The sequence below is a fragment of the Phoca vitulina genome, unplaced genomic scaffold (assembly GCF_004348235.1).
Source record: "Phoca vitulina isolate PV1807 unplaced genomic scaffold, GSC_HSeal_1.0 scaffold83, whole genome shotgun sequence".
Lineage (NCBI taxonomy): Eukaryota > Metazoa > Chordata > Mammalia > Carnivora > Phocidae > Phoca > Phoca vitulina.
The window spans coordinates 4245912-4270114 of record NW_022589786.1 but is presented as its reverse complement, the minus strand read 5'-3'; the positions used below and the strand labels follow the sequence as shown (position 1 = coordinate 4270114).

General features: G+C 41.6%; 1 long non-coding RNA gene across 1 annotated transcript; it reads left to right on the top strand.

The window, feature by feature from the left end:
* Positions 1 to 96: 96 nt before the first annotated feature.
* On the top strand, positions 97 to 24130 carry LOC116626103. The gene is made up of 3 exons (XR_004298168.1): positions 97 to 400; positions 12490 to 12623; positions 23924 to 24130. It is a non-coding gene; the product is annotated as an uncharacterized LOC116626103 (long non-coding RNA).
* The last annotated feature ends 73 nt before the right edge of the window (positions 24131 to 24203 follow it).

Genomic DNA, 24203 nt, shown 5'->3' with positions numbered 1-24203 from the left:
CGGCTTCCGGGCCCCGTCACGTGATCCCGTCGCCCCAGCCAGAGACCCGGGTCACGTGTCCCCGCGCGCGCGGCAGCTCCCCTCCTGTCACGAAGCTCCGGAGCCCGGCGCCACAGCACCACCTGGCGACCTGTTGCTGCCACTGCAAGGCAGGGCCCTGCTCCGGGGACCTGGGACCTGGGGCCTGGGACAACTGAGCGCGGCCGGCGAGTCCCTTTAGCTCTGTCCCTCGAGCCCTGGGCTCCTGTCTACACACGTCGTGTTTTCCTTAACACGTCGCGGGGAGCATATGTTGCTTTTATAATTTAAAAAAATACATCTTTAAAAAATCACCTAGTCAGGTTTTTCGAAGCTTGCACAAACTCATTTGTGGTTGCTCCTGGAAATGGGACTGTGTGAGGTAAGGCAACATTATCTTTTTAATACATTTAAAAATTTAAGTAACACTTTAAAATGGATGGCAACATTTCAGTATGTTTGAGGCGTATGTGTTATGTAGCCTTCTCTTGCTTCCTTCTCCCTGAATTTTCCCTTGAAAAATTATGTAACTAAAAAATAAATAAATAAAATAAAAATTATGTAATGGCTCACCCCCAAAAAAGAATAAACTACTGATACAGCTACAAAATGGATAAATCTTAAAATAATTATGCTGAGTAAAAGAAGTCAGAAAACATATTCCATTTAATTTCATATTCTAGAAGGTGTTAAATAATCTTCAGTGACAGAAAACGTATCAGTGGTGGCCTGGGAGTGGGTGGGGAGGTCAGGAGAGGAGAGATTATGAAAGGTCATAAGGAAACTTTCCAGGTGACAAATATTTTCACTGCCTTGATTGTGGTGATGGTTTCACAAGTGAATATAGATTTTAAGTTATCAAATTATACACATTCAATACATGCAGTTTAAATAAATAAATAAATAATTTAAAATATGCGCTAGTTTATTGTATGTCAACTATACCTCCATAAAGCTGTTAAGATAATAAAAATTATATAATACATTAATATATTCTTAGTATTAGAAATGTTAGACAATATGTAAGTATATAAATAGTGAAAAATTCCCTTCTCCCAAATTCACTCTTCTCCAAAGAATTACAGTTACCAGCATATGAGTATTACTCTCCATACCCTATATTATGTATTTATAGAAATGTTTGTATATAGAGACATACAGAGATTTGTGGTGTTAAAATCTAGAATTATGAATAACAGTACTTACTGTTTTGCTTAAGACTTTTACTCTTCACTGTCCATACAGTCTAAATTATTTTATAAACATACATTACTTTATATACATACATTTAAAATCTTTATATGTTCTATAACCTATGCATATGTTTTTAAAAATATACCCCAGTTGGTTCATTTCACCAAGGAAAGAGAAAAGAACGCAGGTTCATGCTCAGTTTAAAATAGGAAGGGCAGTGAGCTCATCCCATCCCTGGAAGAACCCACCAGTTCATTGCTAAGTGCCAGGAACTGTGCTTGGAATGCTTCTGAGCCCATATCACCTCCAGGCCTTGAATTTCATTGATTCTATGGCTCTTTCTAAAATCTTAGTAAAGAAAGCCAAATCTTATGAGAACCACAGAACTCCCTGTTGGAATTACTGATGCAAGTGGGAATTTGCCTTCCCCAATTTGCTCCTGGGGTGCATTGACTATAATAAGGATTTTTTCTTATACCTGGTCACCACACTCTTACTGGAGATACCCTTGAAAAAAGGTTGCATCATTTTCAGATACTGTTTAGATTCTATCAACCTTATCATTATGCAGTCCTAATTAGAAATTAACACAATTTTGTCTCCTTCCAACTATACAAATCTCCACCTCTGCTTCCGCAGTTTACTCAGAAATACAAATAAAGATTTTCTATTCAATATGGATACATAAATAAGCACTTTGACTCTTTTACTCTTAGAAAACTATGCAAAAGCAAAAAGGAAAAACTTTGAAAACTCTATTTTCAGCGAAGGTAGAAGATAGAATCCACAGGTACCAAAACACGTGTAAGGGCTAAAAAAAGCAGCTGAGATCAGATAGAAGCTATGAAGGAGAATGGAAAAGAAACTCAAAGAGAAGTAAAGGGACCCAGTGGGGGCAGATCTCAGAAACGTTCCAGTGAAAACACTCTTCCTGAAGACGAAGAGCTCACTTAGAGCTGCATGGCTGTATTTTTTTGTTTACAACAATGCACATGGAAACAGTTCAGCAAAAGCTCTCCTGAATCTGGTTTGGATTAGGGAAGCCAAGAAGATGAGGATGACAAGAATCACAGGGATGAGCCATATTTACAAGAAGCAATTGTTCTGTGGCACCAGAACATAAAAGACTGGAAATACACTTGCTGGTGAGGATGTAAAGCAACTGGAAGTCTCATCAGCTGCTGGTGGGAGTGTACAATGATGCAACCACTTTGGAAAACTGTTTGACAGTTTTCTTTTTTTATGAAGTTAAACACATAACTCTCCTGTGATCCAGCAATTCCACTCCTAGGTATTCACCCAGGAAAAATCAAGATGTTTGTCCACACCAGGGCCATGGACTAGGGTGAGGCAAGCAAAGTGCTTCAAGTGGGAAATTTAATGAGGCACTCACTTTCAGGGTTCTACAAGTGCAGGGTTGGCACTTACACGAACCCAAGAGTGAGTGCCTCCTTAAATTTTGTGACCTAGGCTTCTTGGCTTGCCTCACCTTCATCCAGGCTGTTGTCCACACAGACTTGTATTTTCACAGCAGACAGCTCAATAAAGCTAAATTAGTAACAACCCACATATTTACCAATAGGTGAATTGATAAACAAACGATGGCATGTAGAGCAGAAAGGAACCATTGATATATGCAAAAATGTGGATGAATCTCATTATGTTAAATGGAAGAAGCCAGACACAAAAAACTGCACACTATATGATTCGATTTATATAAATTTATAGAATGAGCAAAACCGAGTCCAGTGACAGAAAGTTGAACAATGGTTGCTTGGGATGTGTCAGGTGGGGATTGGCTGCAAAGAGACACAGAGAGCTTTCTGGAGTGATGCTAATATTCTATATATTGATTGGGATGCTGGTTATGTGGGTTTATACACATGTCAAAAGCCATTACCTGGAATATTAAATATGTTAACTTGATTGTAAATAAATTGTACCCCTTAAGGTTAATTTTAAAATGTTAAAGAGATTATCAGACATCCAAGGAAAGTCTCTAAGATATAATAATCAAATGCGCAAACCCATGAAGCACTTTGGAGGAGACTGTGCAAAAAACAAACGCACAACCAAATACCCTCAGAAAGATAAGATGGTGCAATCATGACATAAGAACAACAGCAAAAATGTTGCTTTTAAAAAATATTCTGAGGAGGAAAAACAGCTCTTGGAAGTTAAAAATGTAATGACAAAAATGAAGAATCAAATGGAAGAGTAAGAAGATAAGGATAAGGAAATTTGTTATTTTTCATTAACAAATATTTATTATCTATATGCCAGGCAGTGGGAATAGAACAGTGAACAAAAGAGACAAAAATCCCTGCCCTTCTGAAGCTTACATCTGAGTGAGTGGAGATAGACAACACAAATAAATAAGTAATATACATATCGTGTCAGCAGGTGTATCTGTTATGGAGAAAAATCAGGAAAGTGGGAGAGGGAGTCTGGGGGCAGAGAGAAGGGATTGCAGTCTCTTTAAACAGTCAGGGAAGATACCCCTGAGAGGTGGTATCTAAACAAAGTCCTAAAGTAGGTGAGGAAACAAACCCTGTGCATTTCTTGAGAAGAGCATTCTGGGCAAAGGGAATAGCATGTGCTAAGGCCCCAGGAGGGAATGTGCCTAGCCTATTTGAAAAATTAAAAGGAGGTCAGTGTGCATGATACTATATATAGAAAACCCTAAAGATTCCACCAAAAAACTACTAGAACTGATAAATGAATTTAGTAAGGTTACAGGACACAAAATCAATATACAGAAATCTGTTGTATTTCTATACACTAATAATAAGCAGCAAAAAGAGAAATTAAGAAAATGATCCCATTTACAATAGCACCAAAAAGAATAAAATACCTAGTAATAAACTTAACCAAGGAGATGAAAGACCTGTACTCTGAAAACTATAAAACATTGGTGAAAGATATTAAAGACGACACCAAGAAACAAAACCATTCCATGCTCATGGATTGGGAGAACAAATATTGTTATTTGTTCCTATAAAAATACCAACAGTATTTTTCACAGAACTAGAACAAAAAATCCTAAAATCCTAAGATTTGCATGGAATCACAAAAGATCTCAAATAGCCAGAATAACCTTAAATGGAAGAACAAAACTGGAGGTATCACAATCCCAGTCTTCAAGATGTACTACAAAGCTGTAGTAATTAAGACAGTTGGTACTGGCACAAAATTAGACACATAATTCAATGGAACAGAATAAAGAGCCCAGAAATATACCCAAGATTATATGGTCAACTAATCTATGACAAAGGAGGCAAGAATATCCAATGGGGAAAAGATAGTCTCTTCAACAAATGGTGCTGGAAAACTGGACAGCTACATGTAAGAGAATGAAACTGGACTGCTTTCTTACACAAACATAAACTCAAACTGGATTAAAGACCTAAATGTGAGACCTGAAACCATAAAAATCCTAGAAGAGAGCACAGGCAGTCATTTCTGACATCGGCTGTAGCAATATTTTTCCAGTTATGTCTCCTGATGTGAGAGAAATAAAAGCAAAAATCAACCATTAGGACTACATCAAAATAAAAAACTTCTGCACAGCATGGGAAACAGTCAACAAAACTAAAAGACGACCTACTGAATGGGAGAAGATATTTGCAAATGATATGTTCAATAAGGGGTTAGTATCTGAAATATATAAAGAACTTACCAGCTCAACACCATTTTAAAAATCCAATTTAAAAATGGGCAGAAAACATGAACAGACAAATCTCCAAAGAAGACATACAGATGGCCCACAGACACATGAAAATATGCTCAACATCACTCATCATCAGGGAAATGCAAATCAAAACCACAATGAGATATCACCTCACGCTGGTCAGAAAGGCCAAAATCAAAAACACAAGAAACAACTTTTGGCGAGGATGTGGGGAAAGCGGAACCCTCATGTGCTGTTGGTAGGAATGCAAACTGGTGCATCCATTGTGGAAAGTCTCCTCAAAAATTAAAAATAGAATTACCGTATGATCCAGTAATTCCACTATGGGTATTTACCCAAAGAATACAAAAACACTAATTTGAAAAGACATATGCAGCCCTATGTTTATTACAACATAATTTCCAGCAGCCAAATTGTGGTAGCAGCCCAAGTGTCCACTGACAGATGAATGGATAAAGAAGGTGTGATATATATATGGAATATAATATGGAATATTACTCAGCCATGAAAAAGAATGAAATCTTGCCATTTGTGGCAACGTGGATGGATCTAGAGGATATAATGTTAAGTGAAATAAGCCAGAGAAAGACAGACACCATTATGATGATTTCACTCATATGTGCAATTTAAGAAACAAAACAAATGAACAAAGAAAAAAAAAAGAGAGACAAACCAAGAATTTTTAACGATAGAGAACAAACTGATAGTTACCAGAGGGGAGGTAGGTGAGGTGATGTGTGAAATAGGTGAAGGGTATTAAGAGTACACTTACCATGATGAGCACTGAGTCATGTATGGAAGTGTTGAATCACTACACTGTACACCTGAGACTAATAGTGCACTCAGTGTACATTAAATATACTGGAATTAAATAAATACAAGGGGGTCAGTGTGGCTGTAGCAGAGTATGCTATCAGAAAAGAAGTAAATTATGTAAGAGCAAGAACAAGTGGGTGAAAACTCTGTAGAGCTCTGTGAGCCATTTTAAGGACTTTGGCTTTTACTCTGAGTGGGATGGGAAGATATTAGAGGAGTCGGAGCAGAGGAATGCTGTGCTCTGACTTGGGTTTAGAAGGATGCTCTGTCTATTGGGCTGATATAGGCAAGGGCAGAAAGGGGAGACCAGTCAGGAGGCAGTTGCTATAATCCGGAATAAGAGTATGATGATTTAACAAGAATAACCACAGTGGAGGTGGTGAGAAGTGGTCAGTTTCTGAAAATATTTTTATGGTAGATTGGAAAAGTCAAATGTCGATGGATAGGAAATGGAGTATGAGAGAGGGGAGACAAATACTTTGGCCTGAGCCACAGGAAGAATAGAGCCGCCTTCTACTAGACCTGGAAGACAATAGCAAGAGCAGGCCTCTAGGGATCAGTGAGTCCAGTCCCTCATCCTTTGGTGGAGAAACGGAGGCCCAGAGAGAAGAAAGATACACCCAGACTCACACACACGTCATGTGTCTCTTCACTCCAGCTTCCGAGCCCTTGGCCCCCTGTATGAGCCCTTGTATGAGGTATACAAGAGGAAAAAAATAACAGAGAATGATCACATTTTGTTAAGAAAAATAAAACAGGGTGCATATATACACAACACAGGCTGTATGCAAATCTGAATTACATGAATTTAAGATAGTGGGATATAAAAATAGTAGTAAAGTTCCACTTCATATGCAGAATTTACAACATTAGTATCCCACCCAAATCTAATATTTCACAAAGTATCTCATAATAGCCAGACTAATGCTCAGAAGGAAGCTATGAAGGGCATTATGCTATGACTACCACACAGTGGCCACTTTGGCTGGCACACAGAGGTGCCCACCCACTTCTGTGAAATCCACAGAGAAATGCCACTGGTCACATGGAACCTCTGTGGGTGGTGTGGGTAATTATTAGCTGTAGTAGAAGCATTCATCATCAGTATAATTTAAAATATTCTGTAAGCCATAACAATACAATTCAAGGATTCATTAAGTGGCACAAGTGCTGAAAATTAATTTTAAAATCCTTAATTTGGGTATGGATATTAGAAGAGATAAAATTCCTATAACAGAGGCCAAACACCATCATGACATGACATGCTGATGACTAAGGAGAGTGCATCCCCTAAAGTAAAGGAGGAACAGAGTGGAAATGAAAAGCAGCAATTAAAGCAAGGACCCTGCTAAGGAAACAAATATCAGCTCAAGTACATAGGAAAAGTGCTGGTGCCCGATCGACACACTGTAATGTGCCTCTTGGCCAAGCTACTATGCTTTTTTTTGGTTTTAATGATCTGAAAGGCAGGAATGATGATAAGATGTTTACCCCTAATATTTCTGTGGTAAGCAAAATATGTTTAAAGAAGAAAAATATGCCACAAAGCTAAAAGACTTATGGACTCTGGAGTCCCAGAGAAAAATTGTGTGAGCTCGTCAGAAGCCCCTCGTGTGAATCTAGTAGGACTACTGTTCCACCAGTGCCAACACAGCAAATTCTGCCGGCATGGAACTGGGAGTTATATGTGAAAAGATGGCAAGGGGTACATCAGTCTGACAACCTGAATTAACCAGCGGGATTACAATGGCAGAAGCATCAGTCACGTGAGTGAGCCCCAGCTATATTCATTGCAACCAAATGCTGCTCACACAGGAGGGCATCACAAGAATAGACTTTAAACTAATTGTTTTAATGTAAGGAAGACTTTCCCAATGGTGTGCGATGGCCAATGGGTACCATAAATGGGTTATATGGTGCTGAGATACTGATCCTCTTGCCCCTTGAAGCAGCCAGGCAGGTCCTAAGGCCGCTGGAGCTCCTGAGACAGTTACCTCTAGCTATAAGCAGGCTTGTTCTTTTATCCTGAGGATCTATAAAACGCTATCATTTTTTACATGTGTTATGATATAAAAAAGATTGGGAAACCCTGGTGAAGTAGGGTGTTGATATCATTTGAAATGGAGACACTTTTGAGAATGAAAGGGGCTGTATTCATATTTGCATCAGGACAGTAGGCATATAGTGGGACTATTCCAGAGAAACTGGGATGTATGGTGGAGTGGGCAGAATAATGGCCCCCAGACATGTCCACATCCTAATCTGCACAACCTGAGAATATATGACCTTGGATAGCAAAAAGGACTTTGCTGATGAGATTAAATTAAGGATCTGGAGGTGAGGAGATTATCCTGGATTGTCTGGGTGGATCTAGTGTAATTACAAGGGTTCTTAAAGGAGGGAGGCAGGAAGGTCAGAGAAGAGAGAAGATGCTATTCTAATGGCTTTGGAGATGGAGGAAGGAGCTACATGCCAAGGGAACGTGGGAGGCCTCTAGAAGCTGGGAAAACAAGGAAGCGGACACTTCCTGGAGCCTCCAGAAAGAACAGAGCCTTGCCAACATTGATTTTAGGACTTCTGTCCTCCAGAACTGTATGAGAAGAAGTTTATGTTGTTTTAATCCGCTGTGTTTGTGATAATTTGTTGCAACAGCAAAAGGAAGCCAATACAAATATTTATAATTTACAATACGTTTATATTTATGTTTATATAATTTTAAGTTACAAAGGTAAGTAATAACTAAAACAGGTATAAATTTTCATCTAACATCATATTGATAAGTTGAAAAATATCATTAAAGTATATTGCATAGAGAGATGGAAAACTAAAGAACTGGAACAAAAAAACTGATTTAAAAAAGTTTAGCCCCAGAAAGAGGGACTCTGCATGGAGAGGGTTAGATATGGAGACTCTAGTTTTTTATTATAAATCTTTTGGTTAAAAAATTAATAGTTTAACCCCGGGCATGTATATTTTATTTTGAGTATTAATTTTTAAAGTAAGACTGTGTTGGGGGAAGCCTCCAAGAGCTTATTGGGCTCAGGTTCTCCAAAGCTGTAGCCCCCACCCTTACCTACTTACAGATCCACCTCACCCACAGACCCTCCCCTAACCTTTTACTCAGCCAACAGCTTCCTTGGCACAAGACAGGGCCAACTGGTAGGTTCTCCTGAAATAAGGCAGGAGAAAGCACTGCTGGATGAGGAATGTTCCCAGGATTGGGCCCAAGCACTTTAAGAGATTTGGAGCAAACCCTCAAGCCCCATCTGTAGGGCAGGCAGACGTTGGGTTTACCTCACAATGCTAACAAAGGGCCTGGGAGAGCTAAGAAAAGAGAAGGGTCTCCTGTTGCCACTGAAAAAGCACTGACGTAGGAGCCCGAAGGAAAAGGCTGAGGCCAGCTCTGCCATTGACTAGCAAGTCCCTTTCAGTCTGGGCTTCAGCTTCTCACTAATGAAATGAATAGGGGAAGGAAATTCATCTCCTAAATCCTCCAGCTCTGTGAGTCCTTTACCCTGCTTCAGTTGCCTTCCTCCTTCCAAAGATGACTGGGCGGGTCCTAAGTCAGCCACAGAATCATCATATATCACACCTCAGAGTTTCAGAGTTCTTTGAGATGGTCTGCTACAACCCACTCATTTTACACATGGGAAATCACCCCCAGAGAGACAAAGTTATTTATTCACGGTTACACTTGGTAACAAGTGTGAGAACCTCTAGGTTCTCCTATGACTCCTCACTTGTACCCTAGGGTTCCATGGTTATCATTTGCCATATGAAGGCACAGAATGGTACCTGTTTAATATGCAAACAAATTGTATCTGAGTTTTTTAAAAAATCCCATATAAGATGCCATTATGGAAAAAAACATAGCAATAACTGTATATAAAAGATGAGTGGTTATATTAGTTTTCTGTTGCTGTGTAGTAAATTACCACAAGCTTAGTGGCTTAAAATAACATACATTTATTGTCTCATGGTTTCTGTGGGTCAGGAGTTCATGCATGGCTTAACTGGGTCCTCTGCTTACAGGGATCACAAGGCTGCAGGCAGGTGTTAGCTGGGCTGCATTTTCTTTTTTTTTTAAAGATTTTATTTATTTATGTATTTGACAGAGAGAGACACAGCGAGAGAGGGAACACAAGTAGGGGGAGTGGGAGAGGGAGAAGCAGGCTTCCCACCAAGCAGGGAGCCCGATGCGGAAGGCAGACGCTTAATGACTGAGCCACCCAGGTGCCCCATGGGCTGCATTTTCATCTGGAGGCACAACTGGCAAAGATTCTTCCTCCAAGCTCACTCAGGTTGTTGGCACATTTAATTTACTTGCTATTATAGGACTGAAGGCCCCAGCTTCTCATTGGCCATTAGCTTCTTGCTGGCCCTCAGCACCTAGCCACCTAGCCACTCCTAATATTGCCACTTCCCTGAAGCCAGCTAGACTTTGAGGCCTCTAGAGAGAGTCTGCTAGTAAGAGAAAAATCATATATGACATAATGTAATCATGAAAGTGACATCCCATCACCTTTGCCACATTCTATTGGTCAGAAGCAAGCACAGGTCCCACCCACACTCAAGAGGAGATACACAAGAGCACAAATACCGTATCAAGAGAGGTGGCACCTTAGAGTTTATCCACCAGATAGATAAGTGTAAAGAGGACTGAAATTTCTACTTCTACTTAAATTAAGTGTAAAGAGAACTGAAATTTTAACTCCTGCTAAGACAAAAAGAGAATTAAGGTTGAGCCATTGGATTTTGGAACGGGAGGTATTGTTACCCTTGACAAGAATAGTTTCAGTGAGTAATAAGGACCAAAGCCTGCCACAGTAGATTCAGGAGAATGGAAAATGAGAAATTGGAGAATGAGTAGAGAGAACTTTTTCAAGGAGTTTTGCTATGAAAGAGAACAGAGAGATGAGAGAAAAGTTACTCTATTATGTTTATATGTTCATTGGAACAATGCAATAGGAAGGGGAATTTTAATGGTCCAAGAGAGAGGGAAGGATCATGGCAAGAGCAAACCTCTTGGGTAAGTAAGGGAAAGGGGATGAGATCAGTGTTCAAGGTAAAGAGACTTAAGACAGATGAGGACGGCTCTTCTATTTTCAAAAAAAAGCCTGGTAGACCCTCAATTCTATGGTCAACTAATCTTTGACAAAGCAGGAAAGAATGTCCAATGGAAAAAAGACAGTCTCTTCAACAAATGGTGTTGGGAAAATTGGACAGCCACATGCAGAAGAGTGAAACTGGACCATTTCCTTACACCACACACAAAAATAGACTCAAAATGGTTGAAAGACCTAAATGTGAGACAGGAGTCCATCAAAATCCTAAAGGAGAACACAGGCAGCAACCTCTTTGACCTCAGCCGCAGCAACTTCTTCCTAGAAACATCACCAAAGACAAGGGAAGCAACAGCAAAAATGAACTATTGGGACTTCATCAAGATAAAAAGCTTTTGCACAGCAAAAGAAACAGTCAACAAAACCAAAAGACAACCGACAGAATGGGAGAAGATATTTGCAAATATCAGATAAAGGGCTAGTATCCAAAATCTATAAAGACTTTATCAAACTCAACACCCAAAGAACAAAGAATCCAATCAAGAAATGGGCAGAAGACATGAACAGACATTTTTCCAAAGAAGACATCCAAATGGCCAACAGACACATGAAAAAGTGCTCAACGCTCGGCGTCAGGGAAATCCAAATCAAAACCTCAATGAGATACCACCTCACACCAGTCAGAACGGCTAAAATTAACAAGTCAGGAAACAACAGATGTTGGCGGGGATACGGAGAAAGGGGAACCCTCCTATACTGTTGGTGGGAATGCAAGCTGGTGCAACCACTCTGGAAAACAGTATGGAGGTTCCTCAAAAAGTTGAAAATAGAGCTACCCTACGACCCAGCAATTGCACTACTGGGTATTTAGCCCAAAGATACAAATGTAGGGATTCAAAGGGGTATGTGCACCCTGATGTTTATAGCAGCAATGTCCACAATAGCCAAACTGTGGAAAGAGCCAAGATGTCCATCAACAGATGAATGGATAAAGAAGATGTGGTATATATATACAATGGAATATTATGCAGCCATCAAAAGGAATGAGATCTTGCCATTTGCAATGATGTGGCTGGGACTGGAGGGTGTTATGCTGAGCGAAATAAGTCAATCAGAGAAAGACATGTATCATATGACCTCACTGATATGAGGAATTCTTAATCTCAGGAAACAAACTGAGGGTTGCTGGAGTGGGGGGGGGGTGGGAGGGATGGCGTGGCTGGGTGATAGACATTGGGGAGGGTATGTGCTATGGTGAGCGCTGTGAATTGTGCAGGACTGTTGAATCACAGATCTGTACCTCTGAAACAAATAATGCAATATATGTTAAGAAAAAAGAAAAGGAAGAAGAAGATAGCAGGAAGGGAAGAATGGGGGGGAATCGGAGTGGGAGACGAACCATGAGAGATGATGGACTCTGAAAAACAAACTGAGGGTTCTAGAGGGGAGAGGGGTGGGAGGATGGGTTAGCCTGGTGATGGGTATTAGAGAGGGCACATTCTGCATGGAGCACTGGGTGTTATGCACAAACAATGAATCATGGAACACTACATCAAAAACTAATGATGTAATGTATGGTGATTAACATAACAATAAATGTTTTTTTAAAAAGCCTGGTATATGGAGTCAGAAATAGGTCAGTGGTTAGATTTAACGGCCAGAGGATAAGGAAGTTTTTTTCTGATTGTTTCTATTTCCTCAATGAAGTAAGAACAATGTCAACACCTGAGAGTCATGGAGGTTTGAATCAAGAGAAGAGAAATAGTCTTCCTGAAGAATGGGAGAGCAACATGAACAAGACAAGTTATAGATTTGCCCAGCGGTGCTAGGACCCACCTGAGGTTTGTGTTCATAAATTTAAGATGCAACCAGTTGGCAAATCTGTGTATTTTTCTCTTGACACATTCAACTGCTTGGGTACAGTCTCAAAGTAGAGACAAAGGTGCATCTAACCAGTGTTAGATGTGTTGTGGCTTTGAAAGTTAGGCACAATACAAGGAGAAGGACAAGAGGGGTGTGAGAGTGTAGCAGAAGTGACAGAAGTGACTGTCTAATCACTGGATAAAAATGGGAGTGAGGATATGAGGGGCCAAGCTGCAGATAGGTAGCAGAACAGTCCTGGTACACTAGAGGCCCTGATAATAAAGATCTGGTACAGTCTGCAAACTAGTGGACAGAAGATGGACCGATAGGAGTTTGTAAGCCACCCAGAGAACAGGATGCTTGCAGTAGAAATTTTGAAGGTGGTGAAATCTTTGGTGATGACAAAGTCTAGGGTATGATGAGGGCAGTGGGTGTCTAAGGTAGGGTGGAAGGTAAACTATTTAGAAGCAGTGACCTGCAGAGGAAGTAGTGACCTCAGGAGAGCCACATTTTAATTAGAGCAAAGAGGTGAAAAGAACACTGCCACGCAGGGGACTTCCCTCTTCCTCAGGAAAACCTTTGCTGACCCCTTTGCAAGAGTATCTGCTTTATTACATATAAGTCTTCAGAGCACTGACTATAGTTGAAATTTTTTACTTATTTATGAGAAGCCCTGATAAATACTCATGATGTCCAACTAAGCTCATGGAAAGCAGGCACCACACTCCCTGGAACCAGTGGGTGCTCAGCATCAGGCAAAGTGCCTGGCACATGCGGACTCAACCAGTATTGGTGGCAGGAAGGAAGAAGGAAAAGAACATACTCTTAGAGCAACTGTGAGGATTCTCTGTATGAGTGGAAGAGCAGTGTATTCATCCACCCATTCATGTCTTTGGTCTTTTGTTCTTCCTAAGGAGCAGAGAGCCTGCATCACTCCAGGCCATGGGGATGGAGCTGTATTTAGGTTCCTGAGGCTGCTAAGTCTCAAGCAGCCAAAAGCTGGGTCTTGCTGCTCCTACATGCCAAAGCTGTTCTTGCTCAAGCTTCTGCCAAAGTCACGGAGGCTCCTAACCCCACACCCACAACAGTGTTTGGAGCTAAAGAGTGAGGTGTTCACCTACCTGGGGCTGGGGGCACTTCCACCAGCAGCCAGTCCCTGAATGGTGCAGCCCAAGAAATGCCCCTGGGGCTCCCAGGCAGGGCTCAGCAACTCTCCCACCAGGGCCCCTGTTGTCTGGAGGTCAATAGGATCTTGTAAGTGTCTTTCCTCCCCAACAGGAGCTCCTGGGTCTAGGATCTTGTACCTTGAAACTTTTGTGGGAATTCTTTCCTTCTTTTCAGTAGTTCAAAGAATCTAAATCTGAGCTCTTCTCCATTTCTGACAGGCAAAGAGAGATGTAGAGAAGTTGTGTTAGGAGCAAAGATAATGTACCTTGATGATAATGCTTCTAATTATAAGCATAACTTTTTAAGGATCCTTTCATTCAACATTATTGAGGACCCAGGCATCGTGGGGTTACAACAATGAACATGAGACACTATTATGTCCCTGCCTCTAAGGCTCTCAGAGTTCACAGAGAAAGACATAGCTGAAATCCCAGAGAGAATGGCATGAGTGAAGTCAGTGTTCTACAAGGGTTCAGAAGAGAAAGGTATTCTTTCCATATGGTGAAAACAGGGAAGTCTTGTGTTAGAGGTAGCATCTAAGGTACTCTTTGGAGAAATGGTGTTGCCAGGGAGGACACTGAAGAAGACAGACCAAGCCTTTGTCAGCAGAATCAAAGAATCTCAGGTTTGACTTTTATCTGAGTCTGTAGAACATTGTGGAAATGAGCACCAGTTTTGGAGTCAGAAAAAACTTACTCCAAATCCCAGCTCTGCCACTTACTAGCTGTGTAACCTGGGACAAGTTACTAAACCTGTCTTAGCCTCAATTTTCTGATCTGTCAAATGGGGATAACAATAGTTTCTACTTCAGATGATTGTTGTTAAGGACCAATTAAGTTGAGCCATGCAAAGCACTTAACACAGTGCCTGGCACATAGTAATTGTTTGCTGAAAAGGTTAGGTAATTGTAGCATGGGTCTGACTGGCTGCCCAGACAGTGAGCAGCCTAAGGAGAGTGACCAGGCCTCAATTACCTCTGAATCCTCCCAATCTTATTACTGGGCACAAGGAGCCAGTAAAGGTTTGCAAAATGAATGATTGGACAGAGGAGACATCCTCTTTATCAATCTCTTAAATTGCAGGTGAGGGAAGGTTGTTAGGAGAATGAGTATGGTTGAATCTTAGAAGAAGTTTTGTTTTTTTTTTTGTTTTTTTTTTTTTTTTAATTTTTTTTAGAAGGAGCTTTAAAGAAGACTGTGTTCATGCCAAAGATTTTTTAAGAAGATAAAATATCATCTGTCCTTTAAGGCACTGGTCTGCCTGAGGTTTGTCTCTAGTAGGGTTTGAGCATTGGCTGTAGTAGGAACAATTCAGGCATTTTATGTGAGGGAAGAGAATGTTGAGCAAGATGACCTCTAAGGTTGCCAGACGACCTGTGCTAAGACCACAGAAAAATGCGTTCACTCCCTTCCCAGCTCTGCTATTCCCACAGTAGCTGTGTGACCTTGGGCAAGCTCTTGTGAGAATAAATCCTATTGCTTTTGCAGGTGTTGAACAGATACATGACGCATTGGATATAAAGCATCGTGTGGGTAGCACTTACACCTGGGATTTCTCCCTCAGATCCTGTGCAGGACAGGTCTGAGTCTGGTGCTGGCTTCCCATGGGTTTTCTGTCACAACTTGACCCATCTTTATGAGATCACAAGGAAGGTGGAGGAAATATTCTTTATCACTTGTCCCCAGAACACCCCAAGTTAAGATCAGGCCTCCTGTCCTGGAACCCTGAGTACAATTAGATCCAGAGTCAGCCTCTGTGCCAAGGAAACAAGAATGAACAATGGATCCAGGAGAGTCACTGCACATCAAACTCACGTCTGCTTGTGCCAGCCAGGGCCTGGAGACATAGCCTAGAGAGTGAAGTAGGAGCTAGGCCACCCCCTGCTCCCACCAGCACCACCTCACCTGACTCAGGAAACCGGAGGCAGTGCCAGGTGGAGACCAGGCACTGAGTTCCCAGCACAAGGTCTGTTCTATTGGCCCACAAGCTGCACAGGGTGGCGTGGGTTACAAATCCTAGCCTCATCCCCCACTTTTTTTTTTTTTTTTTACAATGGTTAGCTTAATTTTATTTGCAGTTATCAGAAGCACAAATATATATAGCCATCTGGTATTTTATGAGTTTTCAGTGTTCTGATGGAGCCCATGACAGAAGGGGTTAGGCCCCTTCTTTATCCTATTCCTCCTTTCCTCCTGGCCACTTAACTGCTCCAGCTCTGGTCTACTCTCTGTAGTGTCTTATTTCGGTCCACATGAGACTGACTAGTTATATACTCATATCAATAATAATATCAAACTGCAGAATTCATAATCCCTCTGTATACATTTCTTAAATATGCAGGCTTTTTGTTTTGTTTTATTTTGTTTTAATAGACTTTATTTTTTTACAGCGGTTTTAAGCTCATAGCAGTATTGAGCAGAAAGTACAGAGTTCCTCTATACCCCCACCACAACAGATTCTCAGTCTCTCCGCTGTCAGCATCCCCCACCAGAGTTACCATGTGTTACAATGGATGAATCCACATTGACCCATCATTGTCACCCAAAATCCATAGATTACATTAGGGTTCACTCTTGGTGGTGTATGTTCTATGGGTTTGAACAAATGTATGACAGGTGTCCACCATTGTGTTGTCTCACAGAATAATATCACTGTGTTAGAAATCCTCTGTGCTCTACCTAACCCTCCCTCCCCTCACCCCTAGCAAACAATGATCTTTTTATTGTCCCCTTAGTTTTACCTTTTCCAGAATGTCATATAGTTGGAATCATATAGTAACTAACCTTCTCATGTTGGCTTATTTCACTTAGTAATATACATTTAAGTTTCTCCCATGTCTTTTATGGTTTGATAGCTCATTTCTTTTAAAGATTTATTTATTTTTTAGAGAGAGAGTGCACAAGCAGGGGGAGGGGCAGAGGGAGAGAATCCCAAGGAGACTCCCTGCTAAGTGGGGAGCCTGATGGGGGCTTAATCCCAGGACCCTGAGATCATGATCTGAGCTGAAATTACTAGCCAGATGCTTAACCGACTGAGCCACCCAGGTGCCCCAATAGCTCATTTCTTAATAGTGCTGAATAATTTTCCATAATCTGTATATACCACAGTTTATCTATTCACCTATTGGAGGACATCATGGTTGCTTCCAAGTTTTGGCAATTATGAATAAAGCTGCTATAACTATCCATGTATAGATCTCCGTACTGACATAAATTGCAACTCATTTGAGTAAATACCAAGAAACATGATTGCTGAATCATATATTAAGAATATGTTTAGTTTTAATGAATCATGGAACACCACATCAAAAACTAATGATGTGCTGTATGGTGACTAACATAACATAATAAAACTCAAAACTGAAAAAAGCATAAAAAGCAAATACCAAAAAAAAAAAAAAGAATATGTTTAGTTTTGTGAGAAACTGCCAAACTGTATTCCAAAGTGGCTATACCGCTTTGCACTCCCACCAGCAATGAGTGAGAGTTCCTATTTTCCACATCCTTGCTAACATTTGATGTTGTCAGTGTTCTGGATTTTGACCATTCTAATAGGTGTGCAGTGGTATCTCCATGTTGTTTAAATTTGCAATTCCTTGATGATATAAGATGTGGAGCATCTTTCGTATGCTCATTTGCCTGCTGTATATGTTTCTTGGTGAGGTGTCTGTTCAGGTCTTTTGCCCATTTTTTAATTGGGTTGTTCTTTTTGTTGTTGTTGAGTTTTAATGGAGGTAACAGTCCTTTTTCCATTATATCTTTTGCAAATATTTTCTCCCAATCTGTGGCTTGTCTTCCCATTCTCTTGACAAATCCACTTTGGGGGCACCTCGGTGGCTCAGTCGGTCAAGTGTTCAACTCTTGATTTCAACTTAGATCATGATCTCAGTGTTGTGAGATCAAGCCCCATTTCAGGCTCCATGCTGGGCATGGAGCCGGCTTAGGATTGTCTCTCTCCTTCTCCCTCTGCCCCTCCCCACCCACACATGCTCTCTCTCAAAAAAAAAAAAAAAAAATCCATTTTTGTCCTGTGTTTTCATCCTAACATACCTACTCAACTCTATTCCTTCTGCTCACACCCCCATCTCCAGCTAGGTCTTGTCAGCCTGCTAGTGACAGGCCTCGTGGCCATGCACTGCAGTGGGTGTCCTGGTAACTGTGCCCACCACTTCTGCCACAAGTGAGAGCCTTCAAACCTCCTCGTGAACAAGACTTCCTTTGCTTTAGTTCCACTGCCATGTTTTGCCCAGTGTCCTGCCACCTTTCTTTATGTGCATTCCAGAACAAGGCCACTCAATCATGCCCCACCAGCCAAGAACATAGTCAGTTTTTCTCTTTGCAGTTCTATCACAAAAGCAGTGTCCTTTTTTTCACTTTCTACACACAATTTTAAAAATAATACTAAGTATGCTGTTTAAACTCGTTTTTAAAAACCTATTTATACATATAACATTTATAAATTATTGTATATAATGTTTACAAATACATAGAAAAGGTCTGGATTTGAGCACACCAAACTGTTACAAGTAGCTACTTTTGAGGAAAGAAGTAAGGAGAATTAAATTGGGATGAGGCAGGGGAGGATATGAATAGGGATGTTCCTTTTTTCTTTATATATTTCTATACTATTTAACCTTTTTATAATAGGCATTCATCACTGCTGTATTTTTTAATTAAATGGAAAGCAAGTCATATTCCTTGTTATAGTTCCCTGAAATTCTGATAAGCCCATAGGAGTATGAGCCCCTGTACTCCTGGTAAAAATCATTGTACCAAGGGGTAGCATGCATGAGAATCTTCATCACTAGCACAAAGACCAGCAATTTGTGTGCTCTCAAGGAAGCAGCAGGGTATAAAAGGAAAATCACTGTGGTGGGAGCCAGGACACATGAGGTCAAGTCTTGATGCTGCCCCAGCTCACTGTGTGACTTTGGACATGTGCCCTGCCCCCTCTGGGACTAAGTGTCCCCATGCATTCAGTGAGTACATGTGACTCATTAATCCACTTGGCCAACAGCTCCAGGAGGATGGCGCCCTGTGTCTCTTATTCAACAACATGTACCCTAGTGCCTTGCACAGCTGCAAACACTCAGTGGCTACTCACTAAATGTTTAGTGAGTTGTAAATGATTTTTGGAACCCTTCAGGGAAAACGAGGAGGCAGAGTGGGCACCAGTGGGTGTTGGTACCTATCATTTCTGCCATACATCTACCATTCATCTTTCCATTCAGCTTTGTGCTAAAGAAAGACCTGCCTTGCTTTCTTCCCACAATATACTTCTGAACCCAACAAAGACCCATTTCCTGCGCTCTCTCCCTTAGACTTAATGAGCCCTTTATGAACCATGGGGGTATGATGATGCGGCACTGGCGGCCAGCCTCTGTACCTGACTCTGGGACCATGCCCGCTGGGGGAGGTACCTTGTCTTTTCCTTGCCTGGAATGGGGTAGGATGGTGAGTCCCAATGAGGTCCCAGAGGGCTTCTGGCCCAATGTTGATATCTGTCCCTCTGGAAACATATACCTAATCAATATCAACACTTTGGGATGTCCTAAAGCAGTTCTCAAAGTTGGTCCCCAATCCAGCTGCTGCATCAGTGTCACCTGGAAACTTGTTAGAAATGCACATTTTTTTGGCCCCATCCCAGACCTACTAGTCAGAAACTCTGGGGATGGGGCCCAGCAATTTATTTTAACAAGACCTTCAGATACTTCTGATGCACGTGAAAGTTTGAGAAACTCAGCCCTAAAGAAATGACTGTGCTGTGTTGACTGTAGAAAGCTTCTAGGAGCAAATTAATATATAAAAAATTGACATTTCCTGTGTTTAACTGGAGAATTTTCTTCAATCCTAAAAGGAAGATAGCAATGGAACAATAACCAAGACTCAAGGCTTGCACATGGGTCCAGATGGATTCTTATAGGTTCCGAGCCAGGAGCTTCTAGAACCCAGTGCCCTAAAAGTACAGATGGAGAAACTGAACCTTCAAGACAGGGAACAACTTGCCCAAGGGTACACAGTGAATCAAAACAGACTGAAAACCACAACTCTAGGCAAACATGTTATATATAAATGCTGTCAGCTCTTAGTGCTCCCAGGAAAAAGAATAACTGTTAGTTACTCTGAGTGTAGATGAACTGATTCTTGGTGGCTAGAGTTTGGAGTCACCTGTCTTGGCAGTCAGGGGACATTCTGAGAGCAGAGCTATATTGCCTTTGCCAGCTTTTCTTCCTCCCCCTCATCCCACTGCCCACTGTTCCATAGTCATTGGAATTCAAAAGTTTAAATGATGAAGCTGTTGGATACTGCTTTCACAGTGTGAAATAAATCACTCTCAATTCAGTGGATGTTATGCTGGTGTAAAACCTTTACTGGCAATCATTTGTAAGAAATACATTTTGATATCCCATTTTGATGTAATTGTGATTTGGGGTACTCTGTGAACTTCTTTATTCAATGCTATTGGTTCTGTAAATCGGGAACTTGGATAAACAGAAAGAGCATAGGTGCAAGGCAAGCTGGGACCAGGGTGTAGGATGTGGGTGGTTGGAGACCCTCCATCTCCAATGGCTGCAGTAACCAGGGCTCAGAAACTAGAAGGTGCATGTAAGCAGAAAGGGGTCAGGCTGAGGAGGCCTTGGGCGAGTCTGAGATGGCTCGTGACCCTGAACATCAGGGGATGCCAGCCAGCACACAATGACTCAAAGTCAGATGGACTCCATCCACTTTCTAGAAGGTAAGTCCATTCACTGAGAAATCAGGGTCCCATTCACTCATTAATTCATTCACTCACTCACTGAACAAGTATCAGCTGAGTACCCACTCTAGACCCAGGCACCATGCTAGGTGCTAAGGAGACAAGGGTGAATAATACAGCTATGATCCCTACATTGATGGAGTTTTATGACCTATCAGTAGAGATTGAAAATAAATAAGAAAAGAAGTATAATTATGAATTAGGATAAGAGTTATAGGGGGTTGGGGAAAACCTGTCTAAAGAGGTGGGGTTTAAGCTAAGATCTAAAGCACAAGTAAAAGCAACCACTTGAAGAGGTGTGGGAAGAGCTTCCTTAGGGAATGGTATTGCAAATGGCCATGAAGTGGGAAGAGCTCAGAGTCCAGAAGCTGGTGAAGCATTCCGAGGAGGAAGAGATAGAAGGAAAGAATAGAAAGGCAGGCAGGAGCCAATCATGTGTCAGAATGTTATTTCAAGAGCAGAGAAAAGCCCCCTCTTTAAGGAGAGGGGCATGATAGAACCAATAAATTTTTGGGGGGAAGATTTTATTTATTTATTTGTCAGGGAGCATGTGCACAATCAGGGGGAGTGGCAGGCAGAGGGAGAAGCAGGCTCCCCACTGAGCAAGGAGCCCAATGTGGGACTCGATCCCAGGACTCTGGGATCATGACCTGAGCCGAAGGCAGATGCTGAAACAATTGAGCCACCCAGGTATCCCTAGAATCAATAAATTTTTAAAAGACCACTGGAACTGCTGTGTGGAGCACAGATTGGAGGGATAAAGTGGAAGCAGATTCATTCCATGGGAGAAGGGATGGCCCATACTGATCAAGTGTTCAGTGTCCAAGTCAAGTCAGTTGGAATTTGCAGGGGGACAGAGACTTCCTTCTCCAAGCACATGAGATTGGATAGCAGGTATTGGGATAGGGAGGCCAAGGCAGGTCCTCTTGACTCCATAACTATGTGGACACAAAGGTTCTGGCTGAAAACATACCTGGACACAGGTGTAATGAGCCTGCCAGGGTCATTCCTGTCCCTTCTGGAGCTGGAGGAGGTTTGAGGCTGCTGCAAGACTTCCTTGCCGTGGCTGTAGGGTAGCAAGGGCTCCCTCGTAGGAGAGGTGAGGCAGGGGCGGATAACACAGCACATTAGGTGGCCCCATATTCTCTCTGCCTTCCTTCTTTTTATAACAAATAATCTCCTCCCAACACCCGGGTACATCGTGTTCTTCTTCCTGGTTGTGGATCACCTGGGCTTCTGTGCGTTCCTTCTGTTTCTGACAGATAACTGTAAGCAGGCAGAGCCCTGGAACAGAAACACAGATGGCAAGAGATAGCCCAGCTTAAGTTTGAGCAGCTTTCTCCAAATCAACCAAGTTAGTGAAAGCTTAAACAATTCAGCCTTTGCTTTGGAATTTCCAGGTCCCTACCTCAGAGCAGCGACAGATAAAACCAAGCACACCTTGAAAATATTCAAGGTCGTTCTCTTGGGGAGGATATTATTCTAAACACCTTAATCTGGCTCACAAGACTCTGGGTCACCTGGCACTCACCTACCCTCCAGCCTGATCTTCCACTTCTCTTCTATATGTGCCGTATGCTCCAACACAGCTGTGCTATCTACTGTTCCCAAATATATCCTGTCTTTTCCCACCCCTGAGTCTTTACTTATGCTATTCTTCCCACATGCAATGTCCTTCCTCCTCCACACATTTCCAGGCATCTCAATCACACCCATCCTCCTCTGGGTATCATTCCCTGATCCACACAGCAGAATTGCTACCTTATTTTTCCCTTCTCAATTCAACTATATACATCTATATATATCTATATATACACACACACACATGTGTGTATATATATATATATATATGTATATAGCTTCCCTTAAATATAGTTCTCTGTCCACATTCCTTTTTTATAACTAGCTTGTGAGCTCACTGAGATTAGGATATTTCCTCTGGAACTATTAAAACAAAGTATCTGCTCATAAATATTTGTTAGGCGTGTATTTTCAGTACATAGTTTTTCAGGCCCTAGTGGTGAAACAAACTCAAGTGATATAGCTTGCCATAATGGCAGGCTACAAGGTACTGTGTACATTTAGGTCTCACTTTTGTAAATATCTATGTCTGCCTGTGTATATCTACAAATGTCTAACTATATGTAGTATCTACTCTAAAATAGTAACAGCAGTCACCTCTCAGAGATGAACCTACAGGTGTATCTTTTATCTTCATTTTTATATTTTTAAAGATTTTATTCATTTATTTGTTAGAGACACAGAGAGAGAGAACACAAGCAGGGGGAGCGGCAGGCAGAGGGAGAAGCAGGATCCCCACTGAGCAAGGAGCCCGATGATTCGGGACTCGATCCCAGGACCCCGGGATCATGACCCAAGCTGAAGGCAAACGCTTAACCAACTGAGCCACTCAGGCATCCCTTATCTTCATTTTTAAAACATTATGATTGATTTTATCCCTTCAGAACACAAAACCAGCACAGCTCTTTCGTAAACAAAATCAAACCATAATATAAACATTATTGAATTAAAGATCCCTATAAATCTCTCCCCTGCAAAAACACACCATTAAAAGTTATATGAATTGTTTTTCAAGTTTTTTTATGAATATTCAAATATCCTATGTAGTAATCATTCTTTTCAAACTATGATATTGATCTGCCATTTACTTTTCTTTCTTGCTTAATGATATATCCTAAATTCATCACAGATGGTTTATTTACCAAGTCCTTATTGACATTTGGGTTATGTCTATTTTAGTTTATGTTATTGCTATTATAAACAAGACAAAATCTCTAGAGATAATTTTGCTTTCTTTGTTTTCTAAATTTTTAACTACAAATATTTTCTATCATCATAAAATAAAACCTTTATTTTAAAAAAATGAAGTATCTGGGCCACGTCTCTGTCTCTGTTCAGAATTTCATTAAATACTCTCAATTCATTCATTCATTCATTCATTCAACAAATAGGTATTGACTATCAACCATGGGCTGGTCACTGTGCTGACAATACAGCCCTGAGCAAACTGGATACCCACATTCTAGTGGGGAAGATCAACATTTAGCCATACTAAGCCAGTGTAAAATCACAGCTTGTGATAAACCCCATTGAGGAAATGGGCTAGGGGCTCTCATCTAGTTGAGAGGCCTGATCTAGTTTGCCAACCATTGTGTCTGAAGGCTGAGCAATCACTAAGAGAAGGTTGAGAGAGAAGGGAAATGTTCTACAAAGGAAACCTCCTCCAGTGGCTTGGCCCTTCTGAGGGCTGAAGATTGGCAGGAAAGGCCGGAGGGCGTGGGGGCGGGGACTGGCGGGTCTAGCTGAGGTTTACGTCATCTTTTCTTATCTGTAGGCTATCCAACAGCCAATCGGACCACAAGCGACGACGGGACACTGCGCCGGAGCTTCCCACGCCCACCGTGGACGCCCGCATCTGGGCAGTGGGGGCACTCCCTTTTCCTGGCGCTGCCGGTGTTCGTCCAGAACTTCCCTGGCCTTCGGACCTTCTCGGTGGTGGGCAACGTTCTCATGCTTGGAATCCTCCTCCTCATCTTCCAGCACCTCTCCCAGGCAGGTTCCCCAGCCCAGGCCTTCCTCTTGCTAGATGTGTCTTGTGGGGGTGGGGGTGTGGG